The 8,126-nt window shown below is 46.0% G+C and overlaps 1 pseudogene; it reads right to left on the bottom strand.

The window, feature by feature from the left end:
- Positions 1-2,209: 2,209 nt before the first annotated feature.
- LOC136657821 (5S ribosomal RNA) lies at positions 2,210-2,329 on the bottom strand (annotated as a pseudogene).
- Positions 2,330-8,126: the final 5,797 nt, after the last annotated feature.

Genomic DNA, 8,126 nt, shown 5'->3' with positions numbered 1-8,126 from the left:
TCCTGGCTGGCTTGACGCCTTCCGTGTCACTGGAGATCTTCAAACAGAGGCTCAATGGACACCTGATGGCAAAGTTCTAGGAGGATTTCCTACTAGAGGCAAGGGGTTGGACTAGATGACCTTGTAGGTCCCTCCAACCCCCTGATTATTTGAGTCCAGGTTTCTCATTTCAGAATGATCCCAGGCATAGAATGTGGCTTCAGCTTCAGCTTTCCATAAGGGGAGCAAAAACGTTAAATGTTTTCCTCTCTCCATTCATGAGAGAGCTGAATAAATTGATGATAAGCTGGAAAGGTTTCTCATCAGCTAAACGAACTGACGGCTTCATTCATATGAAATGAGTGAGAGGTGTGAAAATTACTTAGCAACCACTTGATTAAATGTTGAAAGAGCCACAACAGAGCAGCTTCTGGTCTGTAACGAAATAAATTACATTAAAGTAGGGCCTGTCACGCAAACACAGCCAGTCATATTTCCTGCTTTAGTTTTTTTTGTTGTTTTTTTTACATTGATGAGGCATCCTTCAGTCCACTTGACTTTTTCCGCTTTTAAGAAATCAAATTGGCAAATACCCCAAATGCTGTTTGAAAATGTTTTGCACTCCCTCTATAAAAGCATTAGAACAAGAGGGATTTTAAAACATTTTATGCTAAAGAGGTACATATACATATCCCTAAATAAATAATAGCAAAATGAATAATTAAGGAGGTTATATTTTAGATATTTGTAGAGTCCGAATTGCATCTAAAATCAACCATTTCTAACTATTCCTTGTGTAGCATTTGTATTCAGTATATCGTAAATATAAAGAACTTGCTGAAAATTATTAAACTTGGGAATTTGGGGCTTATTAGAAGAAATTTAGACTCCAAACACAGAGGGAAAGGTTTAAAAAAAAAAAACCCTTTAGTTAAGGGGACATTTGAGGACCAAGTGTTAACTAATTCCTTGACTGGAACTCTCAGAGCGCAATCCTAACTGCGCCAGTCAAAGGTGTTTGAAATGTGCCATAAAGCACATTCATGGCAGCAGGAGAGGGAGCTGCACCACCCTACCAATGCTGCATCCAGGCATTTGGTCTGACAAGCATGGGTAGGTTACACCGGGGGGCATGTCTGTGTGGGGGAGAGCGGAACTGGGCAGAACAGGTCCAGAAGGAGGGTAGGATTGGCAGGATGGATTGGCCCCCTCCAAGTCCTCCTAGCATTACACTGAGCTTGCTGGAGCTGTGTCAGCTGTATAGTTGACCCGAAAACAAGAAGCCCCATAGGGCAGACTGGGGCAACATGGAGTAAGGAGAAAGATATCCCCTTACCCCAAGGAGACTTCTAGCTACCATCTTACCTGTGCCGGATACATCACAGGCTGTGCAGACTGGTTGTGCTGGCAAAGGTTAGGGCGGGGCTGCTGCGTCTGTTTTGTTCTTCAAAAAGTAACCATGGGGTAGATCTTAGATTAGGGAGAAAGGAGGCCTAACCCTTTGCTCCTGAGCTGCAGTCCCAATCCAAGTTTCTGCATCTCCTAGCTGCTACTATCTGCAGAGGAGGAAGTTAAATTACACCCATAATTGTTCTCCCCATGGCAAATAACTACTTCAGGGAGTTTGTGATGTGGATTGGGGCCATACCACAGGTGAAAAGAGTTAGATCACAAAACTCCCAGATCAGGTCTAGCTTGGCCGTCGGTTGCATAATGCTTAAGTGCCTATAAGGATTGGAGATATATAAGAAAGCACAGAGATGTGTCGTATAGATAAGTAGATCACATAAGATAAGTTGATAAGAGTGTGAGCTTTTAGTTAGAATATCTTATGTCAGATTTCAATCATATGCTCACTGAGTAGCTACAGGAAAGCTACTATGATCTGATTCACAATTTTCTTACCCATAAGCAGCCACAACCTCTCCACAGACACAGGTGTACATGTGATGGTGCAACACCTATTGGTGTGAACTAAGCTGTGTATACCAGTGACTGCTACTGCTCTTGTAACGGCTGCAGTAAGCAGTAGCTGGAAAAACTAATATGAAGATAATAGAAATGGTGTTTATTTCATGTACAGATGGGCACACATCAATGCTTCTCTGTGATTGTTCTGCAACTACTTGCATTTAAGAAAATACTTTGTGATTGAAAAAAGATATTGTTAATTCAAATGTATGGATATATGGTTGGTTGGCAACCTTCAGTCTCGAAAGACTATGGTATAAGCCTACAGCACCCGGTATTCCCAGGCGGTCTCCCATCCAAGTACTAACCAAGCCTGACCCTGCTTAACTTCCAAGATCAGATGAGATCAGGCATGTGCAGGGTAACAGTTGCTGCATGTATGGATATATATATTTCAGTCTTATTTACTGTGGTCTAATCACACACACACACACACACACACACACACAGAGAGAGAGAGAGAGAGAGAGAGAGAGAGAGAGAGAGAGAGAGAGAGAGAGAACATAAATTATTTCATAAGATTGGTGACCCAATCCATTATGACATTACGATGGTGGTTCATTATTGGATGCTTCTCTCCCAGTGCCCTAGTAGCACTGAGAGGCAATTGGCCAAAAGCAGGAAATGTCCCACCTCTCATATTTGCAAACAGACTTTATAGAGAGACCCTTGCATCATCACAGAGGCCTCAGAAAAAGCCTGTTCTGAAGGGCAGGGTAGCAGCAGAGCAAGCAACATGCTCAGTCAAGTGCCCCGCTCCACTTCTGCGCCACAAAAAGTAGGCAGTCTGGGGCTTTCACAGGATGACTGCATGGCTCTCAGCCAGTGCTCAACATGGCCAAACTCCGTTGTGGTCCATGCGTAATAGAAATGATAACGAAGGTTCTTACTTGGGATGTGAGTAAAGCAAGAAATAAACTATTGCTGGTATGGCTCCAGTAATATGCATGCCACCCACTAGTGGCACACCTCCTGTGCTGTAAAGCAGTCAGCACCGGTCATAAAAGGTGCTCTGACAGCAGACCATTCAGCGTGCGCTGCTGGGAGCACTGGCGGGAAGGCCTGTGCCTTCCCACCTGCATCAGTGCTTCCCCTGCAGCTCTCCAGAGCATTTGGGGGAGGGGGGAAGTGGGATGGGTGGGAAGGGCAAAATGGGGGCAGTGAGTGACAAAATGGGGCAAGGAGGGGGCAGGGGATGGGTGAATTGGGCCTATGAAGGGGGTGGGATCAGTGACACTGATGTCACAGGCCAACACACATTTTGCTTCCTTAAACGTTACACCAATTCCTGGATATATTTGTGGTGCCGATTCCAAAAATGGCATCCGTTTTGCCCTATCGCGTCTAGTTTTGGAGACACGGCATAGCTTCTTTAGTGAATGGTTCAAGCAGCTTCCTCATGAGGAAGCTGCTTGAACCATTCACCAATGAGGTTATACTATATCTCTAAAACTAGACGTGATAGGGCAAAACGGATGCCATTTTTGGAATTGGCACCCCAAATCCATATCAAACCACCTTAAAGTTTGGGAAAAACTTTTCTGACCCTCAGTTTTGTAGGCCTGTATATCCTATCTTCCTTCTTGAACCTGACCCCACAGAGGGGGTTCACACAGATCTGCACCAGCTATTTAGCTAGCACAGGTCCAAGTAGAAACCCTCCCACACTGCAGAGGTTAACCAGCAGGTAAGGGAACAATTACCTTGTTCCCTTTGGGGGATCCCAAAGGATCTCCTCTATGGAGAACTCGTGCAAGGAAAGCGCCCTACAGGTAGACCACAGCTGCAATACAAGGACATCTGCAAGAGGGATCTGAAGGCCTTAGGGATGGACCTCAACAAGTGGGAAACCCTGGCCTCTGAGTGGCCCGCTTGGAGGCAGGCTGTGCAGCATGGCCTTTCCCAGTTTGAAGAGACACTTGGCCAACAGTCTGAGGCAAAGAGGCAAAGAAGGAAGGCCCATAGCCAGGGAGACAGACCAGGGACAGACTGCACTTGCTCCCGGTGTGGAAGGGATTGTCACTCCCGAATTGGCCTTTTCAGCCACACTAGACGCTGTGCTAGAACCACCATTCAGAGCGTGATACCAAAGTCTTTCAAGACTGAAGGTTGCCAACAAAAAGGGAACAATTATTCCCTTACCCCAAGGAGACCTCTGCAACTGCCCCCACTACCTAAAGCTGCCTTTTTGTGCCACTGCATTGGCGGTGGAGGGGAAATAAATAGGATTGTGCTGTTAGCCACATCCTTTACTTTCCCATTCGAATCAAATGAAATGTAAAATGATGGGTTTGGGTCTTCATATTTGGTGTTACCCTGAACAAAATCCAGCAGGGCCAAACGCAAAAAACCACATCGGCATTGGATGACACATTGACAGGAATGCAAATTAGTGATCTTCCGAGGACTTCGGCGTACCATTTGTGGTGTTCTTGTTCGTCACTCACAGATGGCAGTGTGTAGGCTGCCTGAAGGAGCTCGGCATTGTCTTGCTTCCGGAAGCATTACCGCTTTAAGGCTTTCGGCACAATGCTATTTTCAGTGTTGTGATGAGATGATTATAATGTAAAGTCAGGCTGCATGACCAACTCGCTTGCCAGGTGCTCACTGTTCTAGCTACAGTTCTCTTACTTGTGGAATGAACAAATGATGTGCGGGAAAATCTGGTTCAGATAAGAGAGGAGGAGAATTGTGAATGGCAGATGGGATTGCAGGGTTTTTCTGGGCTGAGCCGAAGACTCTTCCATCCGTGGATTCAGGTATTCTGATCCCAATCTAATGTAACAATAAATTAAGCCAATATGAACCAAGGTGGATGTTAAGGGCTGATTGATTACTAATGGACAGAGTATCTTCGTGCTCTGTGCCCAGTCTTCTAGACTGCTTCCTTGCAAACTCCATTAAAATGGATAGATATGGATTAGAAACCATTCTTGGGCAACGGCCTCCTAAATGCAACTCTTTATGGGACAAGTGTTAATCATGCCGCAACGAATAATGCAGACTCCCCCGTTTCATTGAATGGACCAGTCCTGTGCATGGAAACCAAAGGCAAGGGAGGGCACCAAGAGGCAGGTCTCTTGTTGCTTTGTGTGCTCCCTGAGGCATCTGGTGGGCCACTGGGAGACACAGGAAGCTGGGCTAGATGGACCTTTGGCCTGATCCAGCCGGACTCTTCTTATGCTTTCATTCCCTTACCCGAGGGTAAGCCCGTGCAACATGGAGGGGTCTACTTGGACCTACATTAGTGAAATTGTTGGCATTGGTCCATGTGGACCTAGGCTGGATACAAGAAGGAGGCTAAGATTTGGCAGCCATCGCTGACTCCAAACCCACACCCTTCCTGAATTCTATCTGCCCATCTCATGCCTCCGTGATTTGCCCATCCACACCCCATTGCTTCCCATTCTGTTCTCCCACTCCCTGAAGCTGCATCATTCCTCCCTCCCTGCCCCAATTTTGCCTCCCTCCACCCCATCCCACCTTCCCCATCAGCTTACTTCCTAAAGGATCTTTCTAAACTGATAGGCTTGCCAAGCCTCCCAAGATTGGCCTAGAATCTCCAGACAACTTCTGAGAAACTTCTGAAAACAATCCAGGAGATTTAACAGGGTGTTCATGGTTAGGTGACATTGCAACATGTTGGAAAAAAGAATAACAGTCGGAAGAGTCATAGAACTCTCTGTTTAGAAATGCATCTCCCGGGGTACTGGATGCAAGTTGCTCTTCCCACTCTGCACTTGGGAATGTGTCCTGAAGGATGGCCTGCATGTAGAGCCCTTTGGGCACATATGAAGCACTGTAAGAATTGACACAAAAATTACCGTTCTTTGGATTTTTCAGCTAACGTCTATTTTTGTTAATCTCTGGTTTTTGTAATACACAATATTCTGTTTCCCATATTTCCCAATGAACACATTTCCCAATGTGCTCAGTAAGAAAATATTCAAGATGGCCTTTCCTTCTTACACAAAGCTTTTGTTTGTTGAATTCTTATGTACCCTGCACACTTAAGAGAAAATTGGTCTTTTCTTCAGGATCCTGAATAAGGCACCCTCTGAAGGCTGAGATTTTAGCAATTCACACTACTAACCACTAGGGGGCTCCAATCTTCTAGGCACTTAAGAGTTGGATGGGACTTAGTCTAGTTTCTTTCTTCCTAAATGTCCATTTAGATGGAAAATATTGATGTCCACCATAATACATCTCACTGCCCAATCCTATCCCCTGCCACACTGAAGCATACAACCATGCCATAAACGTACATGCTGCATACTACGGTGGTGTAGGAGGCAAGGGAGAGTAATGAGGAAATACTTTTCCCTTACTTCAGCATAGGCTCCTGGTTGCCTATGGGTCTCCTCAGACCTTTGCCAGCTATATAGGAGGAGAGTCAGGGGCAAAGCAGGCCAAGAAATGGGGGATAAGATCTGATATGCTTGTCTGCCACTGGATCCACCCCCTCCCTCCCCCAACGCACACCCCATTACTCCGCCTCCCCACCCACTGCCCACTCCTACCATCAATGTATCTCCTCCAACAGTGGCTGGGAACTCCAGTGGAGCTCACTCACACGTGGTTGCCAGCCATTTGCGCACATGTTGTTGCTGTGTCTGTGGTGCTGAAGGAGAGGAGCTTCCACTGACAGCATGCTATAGCTTCACCAGTGGAAGACGCCATAGGATTGGGCCCTGAGAGTAGATCTCCTGTTCTCTGACAAACTGTGAAATGCTCCATATGTGGAATCCATCACAGCCTCCCCAGAATCACTCCCTTGCCCCATCCTCTTCCTATCAGAGGCTCAGCCATTGTGCGGAAGAGGAGAAGCACTAAATCTCGGCACTGTTTGAGCACCAAACTACAGTTGGCAACAATCTGATTTAAAGCAGGCTTTCTACCTGGTTGAGTCATAACTGATAATTAAAATAACCAAATACAGTAAACAGTGGTTTTTCAGGGCAAAACACTGGCAGTTTGAAGACCAATATGACCAAAACAGTTGAGAAACTTTACACAGGTTAACTGGCTCTCAGAAAATTGAGTGTCAAGGCAGGGAGGCGGGTGATGGTATGAACATTTGAGTATCAAAGCATAAGGGGGGGTATGTATTTATTATTTATTTACATTTTTATACCACCAAAGAGCTCAGGGCGGTGTACACAGCAGCTACCCTCCTTTTGTCCTCACAACAACCCTGTGAGGTAGGTGAGATTGAGAGAAAGTAACTGGCCCAAGGTCACCCAAGAAGCTTCATGGCTGAGAGGGGGATTCAAACCTGGATCTTCCAGGTCTAAGTCCACCTCCGAAACCACTACACCGCCCTAGCTCTCATCTCCCTGAACGTACATATACACAAGAGACCAAGAGAAGTGACCTACTTCTCTTCATCTGTCAGATCGTGTCTCCTCTGCCTTTGTCAGTAACTGTTTTTCTTCATGGTGATAAATGCAGCAAGAAATGGGATTTATTCACTTCAGCAGATGAGGAAACCTTTTCTTTGCACTTCTTCTCAGTAAGAAATAAGCCCCATGATGGATTCAGTGAATCTGAGTCATGCCTCAGAAACACCACTGCCTCGTAAAAAAAAACACCAGCCTTCGTTCCAGGCACATAAGAACATAAGAACATAAGAACAGCCCCACTGGATCAGGCCATAGGCCCATCTAGTCCAGCTTCCTGTATCTCACAGCGGCCCACCAAATGCCCCAGGGAGCACACCAGATAACAAGAGACCTCATCCTGGTGCCCTCCCTTGCATCTGGTATTCTGACATAACCCATTTCTAAAATCAGGAGGTTGTGCATACACATCATGGCTTGTAACCCATAATGGATTTTTCCTCCAGAAACTTGTCCAATCCCCTTTTAAAGGCGTCTAGGCTAGACGCCAGCACCACATCCTGTGGCAAGGAGTTCCACAGACCGACCACACGCTGAGTAAAGAAATATTTTCTTTTGTCTGTTCTAACCTGCCCAACACTCAATTTTAGTGGATGTCCCCGGGTTCTGGTATTATGTGAGAGTGTAAAGAGCATCTCCCTATCCACTCTGTCCATTCCCTGCATAATTTTGTATGTCTCAATCATGTCCCCCCTCAGGCGTCTCTTTTCTAGGCTGAAGAGGCCCAAACGCCATAGCCTTTCCTCATAAGGAAGGTGCCCTAGCCCCGTAATCATC

Source organism: Tiliqua scincoides, chromosome 7 (assembly GCF_035046505.1).
Source record: "Tiliqua scincoides isolate rTilSci1 chromosome 7, rTilSci1.hap2, whole genome shotgun sequence".
NCBI lineage: Eukaryota > Metazoa > Chordata > Lepidosauria > Squamata > Scincidae > Tiliqua > Tiliqua scincoides.
Note: the sequence above shows the minus strand (reverse complement) of the source record. Positions and strands in the feature narration are given on the sequence as shown.